The sequence below is a fragment of the Chiloscyllium plagiosum genome, chromosome 2 (assembly GCF_004010195.1).
Source record: "Chiloscyllium plagiosum isolate BGI_BamShark_2017 chromosome 2, ASM401019v2, whole genome shotgun sequence".
NCBI classification, from domain to species: Eukaryota; Metazoa; Chordata; class Chondrichthyes; order Orectolobiformes; family Hemiscylliidae; genus Chiloscyllium; species Chiloscyllium plagiosum.
In genome coordinates, this window is record NC_057711.1 from 44,483,852 (window position 1) to 44,501,199 (window position 17,348).

The window sequence follows — 17,348 nt, forward strand, 5'->3', positions numbered from 1 at the left end:
ACTACTCCTGTAGACAGAGAGGACATAAAAATCAAGGCCAATGGCTCTGCAATCTCCTCCCTTGCTTCCCAGAGAATCCTAGGATAAATGCCATCAGGCCCAGGGGACTTATCTATTTTCACCTTTTCCAGGATTTCCAATACCTCTTCTCTACATACCTCAAAGCCATCCATTCTACTTATTTGTGCCTCAGTATTCTCATCGACAACAATGCCCTGTTCCTGAGTGAATACTGAAGAAAAGTATTCATTCAGTGTCTCCCCAATCTCTTCCGCCTCCACACGCAACTTCCCACTACTATCCTTGACTGGACCCTTTCCTACCCTAGTCATTCTTTTATTCCTAACATACCTATAGAAAGCCTTAGGGTTTTGCCTAATCCTATCTACTAAGGACCTTTCATGTCCCCTCCTTGCTGCTTTTAGCTCTCTCTTCAGGTCCTTCCTGGCTACCCTATAACTCTCAATCGCCCCAATTGAACCTTCACGTCTCATCTTGAGATAGGCCGCCCTCTTCCATTTAACAAGGGATTCCAATTCCTTATTAAACCACGGCTCCCTCGCACGACCCTTTCCTACCTGCCTGACCGGTACATAATTATCAAGGACACTCAATAGTTGCCCCTTGGACAAGTTCCACATATCATTTACACTCTTGCCTTGGAGTCTACTTTTCCAAGCCACACATCCTAAGTCATGCCTCACCGCATCATAATTTCCCTTACCCCAGCTATAATTCTTGCCCTGTAGTACACACTTATCCCTCTCCATCACGGGTGTAAAAATCACCGAATTATGGTCACTATCCCCAAAGTGCTCACCTACCTTTAATTCTAACACCTGGCCTGGTTCGTTACCCAGAACCAAATCCAGTATGGCCTCACCTCTTGTTGGCCTGTCTACATATTGTGTCAGGAAACTCTCCTGTACACATTGAACAAACACTGACCCATCTAACGAACTTGAGCTATAGTTTTCCCAATCAATATCAGGAAAGTTAAAGTCCCCCATAACAACCACCCTTTTACTGTCACTCATCTCCTGAATCACCTTCCCTATCCTTTCTTCAATGATTCTAGGACTATTAGGAGGCCTGTAAAAGACTCCTAACAGGGTGACCTCACCTTTCCTATTCCTAACCTCAGCCCAAACTACATGGTTTTCCTTCCTAGCCAAACATACTTTGTAGAATCAATATTACCAAAATGTGTAGCACTACTTAAACTGGATGAGTTCTATTACTTTTAATAGTAGATTAATGGATGTGTTACCAACAATAGGGTGACCTCACCTTTCCTATTCCTAACCTCAGCCCAAACTACATGGTTTTCCTTCCTAGCCAAACATACTTTGTAGAATCAATATTACCAAAATGTGTAGCACTACTTAAACTGGATGAGTTCTATTACTTTTAATAGTAGATTAATGGATGTGTTACCAACAATAAGGTAGGATGATCCTCTTAAAATTGCCCTCAAGATACATCAGAATGTGTCCACATGCATCAGCAAAACTGTTGTTAAATCAGGCAATGGAACAGGAAGAGAATTTTGACAGACATTTTGTAAACAAAACTGTAATTATATTTTATAATGACTTCCACTGTGGTTATATTTTATAATGACTTCTGTAAGGAGATGAACACTTGGTCAAGCAATTCTTAACTTTTAATATTTTGATATCATGTATTTATAGTACTAGATGGAAGCCCTTGTTATTAATAAAGAACCATAACAGCTGATACTGAAGAAGCATTTTACCAAGAATTAATAATCATTCTCACTGACTGGATTCCTTTTATGATAGAAGGTATTGTAGTTATGTCTACGTCAAACCTGAAGAAATATTCCAATTTTATGCCTGAGTACATGTTGCTCTGCCTAGTGATAGCATTGATCACACACACAAAGCCTTAGAATAATCTGAGATTTTTAGTTCATTAACCACTGACTACAGTAAATCCCCTATATTGGAATGTGCATAATGGAATTAACTCTCACAAAAGTATCCTTAAAAACCTCTGCTCATCACTAAGAGTGTGGCAAAATTAGTGCAATCAAAAGATATAAATATCTTCAGTGCACGAAGAACATTAGGTCAGATATTTTAAAGGGCAGAGAGTCATTGGAGCAGCTGGACTGGATTTGTGGTTCAGGAATCTTTGACACAGCACAATCCATGGGAATTGCCTGGGAAATTGAAACTGCTGATGGACAACTTCCATGCATCTGGAACCCACTGATAAAGCCATTTAATGTCAAAAACTCCAGAAAGGTCCAACTCAAACAAGTACAAATGTTACCCATGAAGATTAAAAGCCTACCCATAACTATTAAATTGACCCCTCAACTCACCATGGATCTCTACAACTATTCCGTCAAATCCCTGAAATCCCTGGACTTAGGACGGCCACCCCAACTAGAAAACTCCTTGACCCAACTCAATTCCAGTCCGTAACCTGACACACTCTTGCGGGACTTAACACCCTTCCTTAATGCAACATCCCCATCTCTGTTGGCCTGACACCCCCACCACTGACACGACATCACCACCTCCCCACGACGACATAACTCTCCTTCCACCTCCCAAACCTGACCTCCTTCACCATCCTTATCCCAACCTGAGCTGAGTTAAAAATCCCATTCCCTTGACCTACCTGACCTATCTTGGGTCCAAACTTACATTTCCAACACTTCTGTAGTCCTAACACCAGTCCCACACCTACCATGGCCACCATTCCAATCCCACCTTTCACTTTCTCTGTCTCACATAACACCCCCACAACTCCCTGACCTAACCTAAACATTCAGTCATATACCGGGCACCTTGGCATCCTACTCACCCCACCCAACTGGCAATGTAAACCCTCACCCATGTGACACCCTAATGCATCATCGAACAGCAACTCTAGTCCTATACTTACTTCACATACTTAAGCTTTCATAGCAACTGCCAAACTGTCTCGCGGTGCTGCTGGACATTCAACTCACAGAATATTACACACGTCCTGCTGCAAATGGAGATGCTGCTTCTACAAAGATCTTCTGTGGTATTGGCTTTGTGGAATCCTGGACAGCTTTGTAACAGGAGACATCTGTCCTGGAAACTCTCATGTGGAAGAGACCTAAAGGTCAGTGGATAATTTCAATCCAATCATGGTTGGAAATCAGGGTTTCCTCTTTCATGTATTGAAATACATATTCTATATATATAGCTAGTAATGCAATAATTTTGGTGTATAGATTGTGTTAACTTGTTAATAAGGGTAAAAACAGCCAATAGAAAAATCCTATTTGAATTTTTGCATTTGTTCATTGTTGTATGATTAGTTCCACAAAGATTAGGAGAGCTATGGACAGCGAGGAAGACTGCCAGAGAATACAGCAACATATATACTGGCTGGAGACTTTGACTGAGAAGTGGCAGATGGAGGTGATATATTTTGGGAAATCTAATGCAGGAGAGAAGTAAATAGTAAATGGTCGAACTCTTAGTAACATTAACATACAGAAAATTGAGGTGTACACATCCACAGTTCCCTGAAAGTGGCAACACAAACAGATTAGGTGGTCATGAAGGCTATGGCAAGCTTGCCTTCATTAGTTGGGGCCTAGAGTATAAAAATTGGCAAGTCATGTTGCAGATGTGTAGTACTTCAGTTATGCCACATTTGGAACATAGTGTGGTGACCAGAACTGTACACAATCAAAAGAATATGAAAGCTTTCCAGAGGGTACAGGAAAGGTTTACTGGGATGCGTGGTTTGGAGGGTATTAGCGATGAGAAGAGATTGAACAAACTTATTTTGTTTTCGTTTGAATGTCAGAGGCTGAAGAGTGACCTGGTAGATGTTTATAAAGAGAGGCATGGATAGTTGGAGTCTTTTTCACAGTGTAGAAATGGCAATTACTCAGGGACATAGGTTTAAAGTAAAAGAGGGAAAGTTCAAAGGTGATGTGAGAGGAACCTTTTTACACAGAGGGTCGTGCTTGGAATGCACTGGCAGAAGAGTTGGTAGAAGCAGATACAATAGCAACATTTAATAGACATCTTAATACATACTTGAATAGACAGGGAATAGAGGGATAAACTGTGTGGAAGCAAAAAGAGTTCAGTTTAGAAAGGCATTTTTTATTGGCATAGGCTTGGTAGGCTGACATGCTGTACTGCTTTTTGTTCTTTGTACTGAATCCCAAGAAGGAGAAAAGCTAGATGAAATTTGTTCTCCACAACTCAGAAATACAGCTACCAGTGTTTGGATTATGCAAGGTCTGGGAGCTTCTGTCTATACTTGCAAAGTGGTCTCATGAGATCAAGAGAAATGGAATCATTGAGGGATTCTGTGCCGAAAAGAAAACAAAAACGGAATGAGTTTATGTTATTCGAGAGGAAAGATTTGTCTCACAACAATTTAGGATTGGAATCAAGGGATCAAATGTTATAAAGTTAAAGAGATGAATGATTCATGTAAAACGTTCTACAAGGGAATCCTTTACCCAGAAATACAATTGCAAAAGTCTACCATGTCATAAAATGTCCTTTTTTCATTGTTTATATGTTGAAATACATCCTAGATGGCATATTCTAAAAATCTACTTCTGTTACAACGTACATCAACTTTAGCTCACTATTAACATCCCTCATCAGAAATTGTGGATTCAAGATCTACTTCAGAGATTTTGCTTAATCCAGTTTAACATTTCAGTTCAGTACTGCAATATCTGACCAGCAATCTTTCTTATGAAAAGTTATTTAAGGTCTCAATTGCCCTCAAGGGAATTTGAAAGAAAGTACAGTACTGTTCAAAAATATTAATGGGAGTTCTCCCTGATATTATATCATGTTTCTCCCTCAAACAGCATCATTAAACACTTGTGATTTCACTGCAATTTGTGGGATCTTGCTGCCTGTAATTTCCTGACCTCCTAACTGTGACTACACTTTGAGATGGTATATCATTGATTACATGCTTTAAGGCATAATGAGGTCATGAAAATAGGTATACAAACATTAATGATTTCTTTTCTAAAAATAAATAAGGAGTCAAATATGCTTAATAAAATTTTAAAATTAATAAAGAGAAACATTTTCATGCAGTGACTGGGTAGGATCAAAAATGCACTGCTTTAGGGTACAGTGGACACAGGTCACAGGAGGCTTTCAAATTCATGATCTGAAAAAGAAATGTATGCAGGTTTATGGGGAAAGCAGGAGAGTGGTAGGTGAATTTGGTAGATGAATTGGTTGCTCAGAGGGCCAGCACAGACATAACAGGCCAAATAGCAACCTTCTGTGCTGTGATTATTCTGATTCTATAAATAAACATTGGGATTACTTTAATTATTATCACTTTTAACAATGACATACTGTGATTCAGATGCATCAATATCATAAGGCATTAAATTATAGCAGGTGAAAGTGAGGACTGCAGATGCAGGAGATTAGAGTCAAAATTAAAGTGGTGCTGGAAAAGCACAGCAGGTCAGGCAGCATCCGAGGAGCAGGAAAATCAATGTTTTGGGCAGGAGCCCTTCATCAGGAATGAGGCTGGAAGCCTTGGGGGTGGAGAGATAAATGGGAGGGAGTGGGACTGGGAAGAAGGTAGTTGAGAATGCAATAGTTGGATGAAGGAACGCATAAAGGTGATAGGTCGGAGAGGAGGGTGGAGCGGATAGGTGAGAAGAAAGATTGACAGGTGGGTTTGTCTGCTTCTTTTAGTGTATGCAAATTTTGATTCAATTTGATTTATTAAATAGAATTCGCAAAGATTGTCTTTTTTGTGTTTCCTTCTTTAAAAGATGAATACATTTGGGGCAACCAAGAGTAAACAAAATGCATTATCAGCAATGTTTTGTCCATGAAGCATACATGTTTTTAAGATACCTAGGCAGTGGTGAACAAGCCCCTGGAGACAAGACCAGAGGCCATTGAGAAGAAAACTTCCACCTCAGTGAAGTTGAATGATATTTCTTAATACGTCATAACTCACAAAGGCAGGAATTACATTTAAATTTACAGTACTTACCAATGCACTTCTTTTGATCTACCTTCACCGAAATGTAAATTTTCTTTTATATATTCATATATCTCCATCTGCATTACATTTTTATAATCCTAACTGGAAAGAAGGAAGTAATTATATTATGTAAAGATTTATATTTACCTTCTCAAATGAGGTACGGTAAGTTTATTTTGAGAGAAATTGTCTTGCTCAATAAATATATGGTAGTGGATTCTGAGAGTCATAGAGTCATAGAGATGTACAGCATGGAAACAGACACTTTGGTCCAACCTGTCCATGCTGACCAGATATCCCAACCTAATCTCATCCCACCTGCCAGTACCCGGCCCATATCCTTCTAAACCCTTTAAATGTTGTAGGTGTACCAGCCACCACCACATTCTCTGGCAGCTTATTCCATACACGTACCACCCTCTGCGTGAAAAAGTTGCCCCTTAGGTCTCTTTTATATCTTTCCTCTCTCATCCTAAACCTATGCCCTCTAGTTCTGGACTCCCTGACCCCATGGTAAAGACTTTGTCTACTTATCCTATCCATGCCCATCATAATTTTGTAAACCTCTATAAGGTCACACCTCAGCCTCCGACGCTCCAGGGAAAACAGCCCCAGCCTGTTCAACCTTTCCCTACAGCTCAAATCCTCCAACCCTGGCAACATCCTTGTAAATCTTTTCTGAACCCTTTCAAGTTTCACAACATCTTTCTGATAGGAAGGAGACCAGAAATGCATGCAATATTCCAACATTGGCCGAACCAATATGCTGTACAGCGCAACATGACCTCCCAACTCCTGTACTCAATACTCTGACCAAGAAAGGAAAGCATACCAAACGCCTTCTTCACTGTCCTATCTACCTGCGACTCCACTTTCAAGGAGCTATGAACCTGCACTCCAAGGTCTCTTTGTTCAGCAACACTCCCTAGGACTTTACTATTAAATGTGTAAGTCCTGCTAAGATTTGCTTTCCCAAAATGCAGCACCTCGCATTTATCTGAATTAAACTCCATCTGCCACTTCTCAGCCCATTGGCCTATCTGGTCCAGATCCTGTTGTAATAAAGGATGATACAAATATCTCAGCAAGAGGCCCAGCAATCACTTCTCTAGCTTCCCACAGAGTTCTCGGGTACACCTGATCAGCTCCTGGGGATTTATCCACCTTTAACCATTTCAAGACATCCAGCACCTCCTCCTCTGTAATCTGGACATTTTGCAAGATGCCACCATCTATTTGCCTACAGTCTATATCTTCCATATCCTTTTCCACAGTAAATACTGATGCAAAATATTCATTTAGTATCTCCCCCATTCTCTGTAGCTCCACACAAAGGCCACCTTGCTGATCGTTGAGGAGCCCTATTCTCTCCCCAGTTACCCTTTTGTCCTTAATATATTTGTAAAAACCCTTTGGATTCTCCTTAATTCTATTTAAGATTGTAGAATTTGAAGTATCTACTTTCTTCAATAATCTGTGGGAATAATTAACACTTAAAATATCACATTTCCTAGTAATAAAACAATATTTTGCTTTCTAACCTTTACTATTGATTGTACAAATATGCAAGTTGAATATCAACGATCAGATCAAATATCTTGCTCGATTAGGAAATCAATTCTTCAGCAAATATTTTAGTCTTGTTAAATGGTTTGGCACTTTTCAGTTCGCAATAATTTTGTCATATGAACAGGTGCACAACATCTTTTAAGTAATTCAACACTAAATCTGCTGGAGAAAAACTGGATTGAATTGTATAGAATGGTTCTATGTAGCAGATGTAATATGCTTTACTGCAACGTAAATACTATCTTGTTTTTATGCTTAGCCAGTCACAGAAAGAAGAATAGGAAAAAAAACTGATTCATTTTACATCAAGTTCTTAAATGGTTAACATTTTTTGATTGCAAAAGATCATTGATATTAACAAAATTATTTCACACATATTGAATTCATTTTAATGGGGGTGGGGAGTCCAGAACTAGAGGGCATAGATTGATGGTGAGAGGGGAAAGATATAAAAGGGACCTAAGGGGCAACTTTTTCACGCAAAGGGTGGTGCATGTATGGAATGAGCTGCCAGAGGAAGTGGTGGAGGATGGTACACCTACAACATTTAAAGGCATCTGGATGGATGTATGAATAGGAAGGGTTTAGAAGGATATTGGCCAAGTGCTGGCAAATGGAACTAGTTTAGATTAGCATATCTGGTCAGCATGTATGAGTTAGACCGAAGGGTCTGATCCATCTCTATGACTCTATGACTCTGTACCTTCAGTCAGTTATTGACAACCTTTACCTCATTGACTTGAAGTGATAAAATAGTATATAGCAGGCATTCACGTGCTAATCAGACCTAAGATCAAGTCCTGTACATGAGATTGAAAACATGTTCCAAAACCATGGGCAAAATGCATGGATTTAATATATTTTAATAAAATAAATAAATAAATAAATAAAATTGAATGCATTTTAAGACAAAATTCAGGATTATGTTTTATCGTAAATGATAACTCTTTCGAGAACGAATCTGCCATCCTTACCTGGTTTGGCCTATGTGATCCCAGACCAACAGCAAAGTATTTGACCCTTAACTGCCTTCTAGGGCAATAAAAGCTGCGTTAGCTAGTGACGCCATTGTCCCGTGAATGAATAAAAAAAGTCACAGATGTCATTTTGCTCATTGTCTCTGTGCTGGCTTTTTGGAAATGATGTCCAAACCTACTGTCTGCTTTTTCAATATTGTTTTGTATTTTCCATCCCCACTTCAGGAATTTTTACAGATCTTATTGCCATTCTCTGCAGTTTTGCTTTTAACTGTATTTAAAGCAACCCAAAACTTGTTTTAACAGTAGACTGCCTACGGACAAATTTCAGAAATTCAGGCAGCAGCAACTCCTGTCAGAAGCAAGTCACCACAAAAAAAAATACAATCTCATGGGGCAGCCTTCTGTCATTTTGGTCTTTAGGTTACACTTCCGGCCACCACTGGTTAAGTGAAAGAAAGTCATTGCAGCTACTCAAAGGTATCATGGAGAGATTGGGTTAGTTTGTGATCACTTTGAAAGGTATTATGCTGAAAGAGAACTGACTTAAACATTTGTTGTAAACATTCTAAGAGGTGAGTGTGGGTTAGGTTTTGATAACCAGAACTGTATGTTGAACTACATGCATTATGTACAGAGAAAGGAGAGATACCTACATGACTGTGTTTACTAAATCTCTCAATACATTGAATGTCACCTGACCTAGGTTACATCCTGTGATGCCATCAGCTATCCCATTGACAGCTACTACCTCATACTTTACATCCCCCAAATATTTTCCTGTCCCTGAATGTTTACCCCACCCCCACATTAATGTGTCCATAATTCACCATCATTAATATGTTTACATTTCTAACCATTAACCTGTAACCCACACCCCGCTCATCAATTCAATTGTTGACAGGCTTCATAGTCAAATGTGTTCGCAGGCATCCTAGAGTACAGGCAGGACTGATACTGAGGATGTGCCTTTTTCTTAAAAACAACAATGAACATTGGCAATATCCTTTCAGTGTCCCATAGTGGAATATCAAGTACTGCTCTTGTTGTTGGAATGAACAATTTGTCATTAATGTCTTTCTGTCATCTGGCCGACTGTCGAGAAAATGAAGTGTCCTCAGTATCAAATGGTAAAAGAAGGTTGAGGGCTATCTCTTCAAAAAGCCCTGAGTCATCTATATCCCACATGCTGTGAGGTTTCTTTAACTCTGTAGGCCACAGCTGTCTTTCACACGTAATCATGGCAGAGCATATTTCACACTGTTGGGACTTTTTGGAGCTACGTCTGAACCCAAGGGGTATTGGTGGTTACAGTGCCCTCTTCAGGCCATTGCTATGCTAGTGGGCATGTTGAAACTCCTTTGGCAAATGTAATATACAGACTCCATAATCTGAGCAGATGAATCTTATGCCACTCTAACTGGTGGCTATTCTGTTTTCACAGTGTATTTATTTGTTTATTGTCATGTGTGTTTTGTAAAACAATACAGTGAAAAGTGCTGTAGAGTGTCGCCAGTCTCCAGCCATCTTAAAACACAGAAAAAAAAAACAAAAAAAAGAAAACAAAGGCAGAAAGTAAAGAAGTAGTGTTAAACTTTACAGTTCTTGTTAAGTGCTCCGTCATGGGTCTGGTGACCAGCCACGTCTCCCCTTTGCCATATCACTGTCCCCTTTGCCATATCACTGTCACTGGAATGAAAGTTGTTACTCTTTGGTGCCATTTTGCCTCCACTGATTCCCTCATCACTATTAGTCTTCACTGGATCTCACCAATGCAGCTGCTACCAATGACATGAGGTACCACACCACCCAAACTTGACTCCAACATCGCTATGAGCTTCGGGCTGACCTCTTTGATGGAGCTGCTGCTGATGCCTCTGGGTCGCATACTGGACCCAAACCCGCCTCCACCTCCACCTCCATGAATCTGCGCTGGACACAGATGCCACTGGGAACTCAAACTTACTTTTGCCGCAGCAGACATGAGTCAATGTTAATGCTTACTTCGTGCCTTGCTGGGTCCATTTCGAGTCCATCCTGGGCTCACTTCAAGACTGCCATGAGTCCACACTGGGCCCACTTCAAGTCTGCAAGGGGCTCACTTGCCTCTGCTAATGCTGTCATCACAACCGAGCTCTTCAACGAGAGCTAAGTAAAAGAAAAGAAACAAAACAAAAGAGAAAAAAAAAGCAAAAAAAAAGAAAAGCAGATGAACAGTTGAACCCTGGGCTCAGGAGCTTTACTCCACCATCTTGTCTACCACCATCTTCCACTGTTAGCAGCATAGATTTTGACAAAAGTGAGTCCTATCCAGATTGGAAGATGTGTGACATAGCACAATCGACCAGAATGTTCCATCTAATTTCAAAAAACTCAACAAAGGCCTTCAGTACCTGGTCATAAATTGTAGATTGATCTTTGTCTCGTCAATATATTGTCAGTGCAGTTTCATACTGAGTGTAAGAAAGTGCTGTCTTATTGTCTATCTATCTTATGTAAGTTGCCTGAGGTGATTCTGGAGTGTTCAAAACTTCGACCCCAATTGTGCCAACGTACAGTCTGGTCCAGGCATTTTAAAAAGTGAAGAGGCTCAGGTAGTAGAAGGGTCTTCTCCATCACAAAGCACCCTTTCAGCATATTGAGGGGGGAGAAGAAAGAAGTCATAATAAACTTGCCCATGCATGTTTGACACTCAGTTTGTAACTACTTTCCTTTCCTGTTAGCCTATGTCATTGCTTGTCAGTTGCCCTTGCCACCTGGCCCATTTGCCCAATGTTTCACCTTTCGCTGTGGTCTCACATCCCATGTTCTGCAGTTTCACCTATTACTGGAGTTTATCTGCTCTATGTTTGCCAGATTTTCCCCCTGCATCATTTATCTTCACCTATCTGTTGTCACCTCTTTCAATTACTTCATTTCATCTCTGCACCTTTTTTCTCCGGTTTGACTAGTGCTTTGTTTAGCTGTGCCACTGTAGTGTTGGAACATGATTGCTACTGCTGGGCTTTATCATCTTTGTTTGAAACAATCACACAATTGCTGAGCACTGCTGGGTACTTTTCCTGCATTGCTCTAAGGGGAGATTTTTCATTTTTTAGACTGGAGCAGATCTTGATAAAAAGAACAGTTTACTGGACTGAGTACAGTAAAGTGAGAGATCCCTGCATGATTCTATTGGAGTATGTCCTTCTACATTCTGAATGTCAGGTGACTTGGTGTCATTTCTTGTGATGCTATCCTACTCATAGCTGCCACTTTATGCTACAAAATAGTATTTGTTTTAAAAGATGTTAGAGAGGAGAGTGAGAGGGTCATGACTGAGATGTTTAAAATTATGAGGGGCATAAATAGGGTAGACAGGAACAGAGATTTCCCCTTGATGGAAAAATCAGTGATTAAGAGGCATAGATTTAAGGTAAAGTAGAAGGTTTAAACTGGTGGAAATTTGGAAGTCACTGCCTATAAGTAATAGACACAGAATCCCTCTTAACATTTAGATGTTCACTTGCATTGCCAAGACATACAAGACAATGGACCACGTGTTGTGTCCTGTGTCAAAAAGAATTCAGCAAGAGTCCTTTTTGATGAAGAATTTCAAAGATTCACAAATCACTGAGAAAAAGTTCCTCCTGATCTCTGTCCTAAATGAATGTCTCCTCATTTGGAGATTATGCTGTCTGGTGGTAGAACTCCCACAATGGGAAACAACTTTTCTGCATCTACTCTGTTAGGTCCTCAAGAATCTTACATGTTTCAGTAAGGTTGTCTCTCATTCCTATTTATTCCAATGAGTACAGCCAGTCTATTCAATCTCTTCTCATAAGACAGTCCCTCCATACCTGGGATCAGCTTCATGAACTTTTACTGATGTGCCTCCAATGACAATACATCTTTTCTTAGATAAGGGAACAAAAACTGTTCATAGTATTCCAGCTGTGGTTTGACGAGCGCTATGTTTATTTTTCAGAAACTTCTGTACTTGTATATTTCATTCTCTTTGAAATAATGACCTGCCTTCCATATTGCCTTCCCTATTACCTGCTGACATTGTATGCCAGCTTTTTGTGATTTACTGATGAGAACACTCAAATCCATCTCTTTTTGCATTCTTTCTCCATTTAAATAATATACAACTTCTCTATTTATCCTGCTAAAGTGCACAATCTTACATTTCCCCATATTATATTTCATCTGCCAAAATGTTTCTCACTCACATAACCTCTCCATAGCCCTTTGCAGACTCTTGCATCATCCTTACCACATCTGACCTATTTTTGTGTCATCTGTAGACTTGACTATAGTATATTCACTTTCCTCATCCAAGTTATTCATGTATATTCTAAAAAATTGTGGCCCCAACATTAATCTCTGTGGCACATCATTAGAACATTTAATATCCTGAAAATGCCCCTCTTATTCCAACTCTCTGTCTTCAATTAGTTACTACCACCAACACCCTTGTTTCTTATCTTATTGAGTACCCTAATTTGTGGCACCTCATATAATGCCAATCTAAAAATCAAAATGCATTAATCCACTTCTTCTCTTTTATCTTTACTGCTTGTAGCTTCCTCAAATAATTCTAATACATTTGTCAGCCCAGATTTCCATTTCACGGCTAGCCCTCTGACTCCCAGATATCCCTCCAATCCAACTAGTCCCCATAACCCAATTCCCCTTCAACTCCCACGCCCCTTGACATGATCTGATTACCCCCAACACTGACTACCCCCATCCCTATCCATTTTCCTCTCTACCCACCTGTCACACTACCCGTTGCTACCCAACACCGTTACACAGTAAATTGGAGACAATAAGGACTACAATGCTGGAAGTCAGAGTCAACAGATGTGAGACTGGAAAAGCACAACAGGTCAGACAGCATCTGAGGACCAGGAAAGTCAACATTTCAGCTCGAAATGTTGACTTTCCTGCTCTTTGGATTCTGTCTGACCTACTGTGCTTTTCCAGCTTCACATCTATTAACACCATTATACAGTAACCTCATCCAAACCATTCCGTTACCCACTTACCTTACTGACCTTATTCCCTCGCCCACTCTATCCTATTGTCACACCCTATGTGGAAAATGAAGCAGTAAGGGTATTTCCAACTTTATTGTAACTGGAACAATGTCTCAAAACACTGAGGTTGGCCTTTTAAACTGTCTGCTTCATAGCAATGAATATCATGTCTTCTCTTTCACGGTTTCCTGAGGTGGGTCGGATGACCTGAGAATTTCTGTGAATCCTGCAAGCTGTTTTAAGGATAAGAAGTCAGGCCTGAAAATAACTTATCAGCTATTGCCCTAAAAAAGGGGTGTGACTTGTCTGCCCTTGATGATCCAATTGAATTAGTGGTTCCATTTCCAATAATCTCCATGTTTCTGGAGAAACTGGGTTAGAAAGTCCCAGAAAGAAATATGGAGCTCCTATGTGGCAGAGATAACTAGAAATTGGAGTGGCACTCCAACATTGGTTGGCTCTGGGCTGACAAAAATACAATTGTATCAATTTCTATCAATAAACAGGAAAGCAATGCAACAAAACTACTTCAAAACAATTGTCGTTCCAAAAAAAATTGTTTTCTGATAAAAGTATGCTGTGAATCTTTCAATGATTCGATATGGTATGCTAATTCTGGTTTCATAAGTGCTAGAAACATACAAAACATGGCTTTGTGGGTTATTTGATCAGACATAACTGCTGAGGAAGCAGCAACGGTTGACAACAGTTGTCACAAAAAGAGGCGTTATGTAAATGAACTCAGCATTAACCTATTGCATTAAAGGGCAGCTATTAGTTTTTATGGGTATAAATGGCCCCTGGAAATGTGCCAAAGTGGTAGAAGTCATTGAGCTAGTAATCTGGAACTCCATGCTATTATTCTGGAAATGTGGATTTGAATTGCTCACCATCTTGATGTGGAAATATATTGCCATTTCTTCAATGTCACTGGTTCAAAATCCAAGCATCTCCAGCCTGACATTATTGTGGGTCTACCTATGGCATATGGATTGCAGTGATTATACAGTCATGCAGTCATACAGCACTTATATACAATACCAGCAATTTTGATGTCATTTGTAAACGAACCATGCTTCCTAATTTCTTATCCAATTCATGTATGTCAATGACAAACAAAATGTAGATATAGCACTGATCCCTGTGGAATACCACTGGCCACAGACTTCCAGTCCAAAAAATAACCCTCCACCACTACCCACAGTCTCCTACCATTAAGTCAATTTTGTACCCAATTGGCAAGTTCTCCCTGAATCCTATGCGACCTAACTTTACTAAGCAGTCAACCATGTAGAATCTTGTCAAAGGCTTTACTAAAGTCCATGCAAACAGCATCTCCCGCTCTGCCCTCATTTATGTTTTTGGTCAGCTCAACACCACCATCTCAAATAAATGCTGGCCCAGCCAGTGATGCCAATGTCCTATAAAACATAGATCATAGAACATTACAGCACAGTACAGGCCCTTCAGCCCTCGATGACTTGCGAAACCAATCTGAAGCCCTTCTAAATTACACAATTCCATTATCATCCATATATTTATGCCTTTAAAGTTGGTGAGTCTGCTACTGTTGCAGCCAGGGCATTCCACGCACTTACTACTCTGAGTAAAGAACCTACCTCTGACATCTGTCCTATATCTATCACCCCTCAATTTAAAGCTATGTCCCCTCATGCTAGCCATCGCCATCCGAGGAAAAAGGCTCCCACTGTCCACTCTATCTAATTCTCTGATTATCTTGTATGTCTCTATTAAGTCATCTCTCAACCTTCTTCTCTCTATTATAAACAGCCTTAAATCCCTCAGCATTTCCTCATAAGACCTTCCCTCCATACCAGGTAACATCCTGGTAAATTTCCTCTGCACCCTTTCCAAGCCCTCATCCAGATCATTTATAAAAATGACAAACAGCAGTGACCCCAAAACAAATCCTTGCGGTACACCACTAGTAACCGAACTCCAGGATGAACAATTCCCATCAACCACTACCCTCGGTCTTCTTTCAACTAGCCGATGCTGATCCAAACTGCTAAATCACCCTCAATCCCATGCCTCTGTATTTTCTGCAATAGCCCATTGTGGGGAACCTTATCAAACGCCTTACTAAAATCCATGTACACCACATCAACCACTTTACCCTCATCTACCTGTTTAGTCACCTTGTCACAGAACTCAATAAGGTTTGTAAGGCAGGACCTACCTGTCACAAAATCATGTTGTTTATGAATGAATAAAAAAAATTATATGATGAAACTTGATTTCAGTAAAACTCTGAAATAAAAGGTTAGTCTCATGACAAAAATGTAAACATTGTCAATTATCAAATTGAAAAATAACATTGGGTTCATTAATGACCTTAAGGGAAGAAAAGGTCTGCCTTCCTTTCCCAACCAGGCCAATATGTGACTGTTGATCCACTGCAATTTGAGTGACTCTTAACTGCCTTTTCAGCATTCAGAAATTGGCAATAACAGCTGGCCTAGCCAGTGATGCCCAGATCCCATGACTCCATGAACTAATAAAACAAATAATGAAGCTTAATGATTGTGACCACACAGCAATAAAAACTATGGGGTCAGCTTATCTTCTTGAATGTGGTGTTATGAAACTCATTATTTCATTTATTGTAGTGATAAGAACTGAGAAACATGACTGATCAGGATACAATGGACAAATGACATTGCCTTGCTTGTCACAATTTTAAGCTTTATATGCAGTTTAGGTAGCAACAATATTAATTTGAAGATGTGGAAAATATCATTGAATGACCAGTTATTTGACTAAATCATATGTAGCATACAGAATCAGTATAGTGTAATATGCTGTTCAAATTAAATATTTTATATAAAATTCACACCAAACTACTATCAAATTTAAATCTTATATGCAATTATAACAGCCTATGTTACCTATTCACCTCTCTCAGCCAACAAGAGAACAGTATTAACTTTAATTGGAAGAATCTGACTAGTAGCAAAATTGGAAGAATCTGACTAGTTGGAAAAACACAGTACCTTGTGGTAAGTACAGGGGCCTTTCTAACAAGAAAGCAATGTTAATGACTTATGAGTCACTGACTTGTGCCCTGATGTAAACTGTGTCTGACAGCATGTTGGAATATCTCCTGTAGCAAGTGAAGCAAGAAGAAATTCAATGACAACAGCAAGAGTAGTCTTAGCTCGTAAAGCATTCCAAAGTGACAAGTAGTTGCACTGAATTATTCAGGTAATTTGCTATGCTGCTCTAGAAATAGCAATGTGACCAGTATAAAAAAGTCTTCATCCTCCAGCTAATCAAATATGTATCCTTATATTTCATAATGACCCAAGTTAGTTTCATTTTAATATTAAAAAACTTATGCTATGAGAAAATTTGAGAAAATTGATTTGTTGTGCTCTGCTTGTATTTTTAAAGTGAAATTTGGAATTATTGTACATTCAAAGCTGAACTAGCTCTAAGTGTAAATTTTACAAAGCTAAGGTTTCACTATAGGCCCTCACTAAACAGAAAGGCAGAATACGAAACTAGTCTCAGTGCTGCGCTTAACTTAATCTTAATAATCTGTAACAACAGAAATAAGAGGTGTTTTTTAGTTGTTAATAGATTTGTGAATGACAGTCAGGGATTATCAATCCAACTTTTAGTCAATGGCCTGTCCTTGTCTGAATGCCAGATGATGTACTCCTCATCCAAGTCCAGCAGCTAATGTACTGATCCATTCTTTCACAGGTCAATATGGATGAGCTTCAAATACTTGAGTAGA

At 39.5% G+C, this 17,348-nt stretch overlaps 1 long non-coding RNA gene across 2 annotated transcripts in view; it reads right to left on the minus strand.

Annotated features, from left to right (window-relative positions):
* LOC122559279 overlaps positions 1–14,508 on the minus strand; it is a 38,329-nt gene extending 23,821 nt beyond the window's left edge. For both annotated transcript variants that reach the window (XR_006314383.1, XR_006314389.1), the window contains exons 1-2: positions 14,476–14,508; positions 6,025–6,117 (exon numbers count right to left, since the gene is read on the minus strand). This is a non-coding gene — a long non-coding RNA (uncharacterized LOC122559279). The remainder of the gene's footprint in view (positions 1–6,024; positions 6,118–14,475) is intronic.
* Between the last annotated feature and the right edge of the window lie 2,840 nt (positions 14,509–17,348).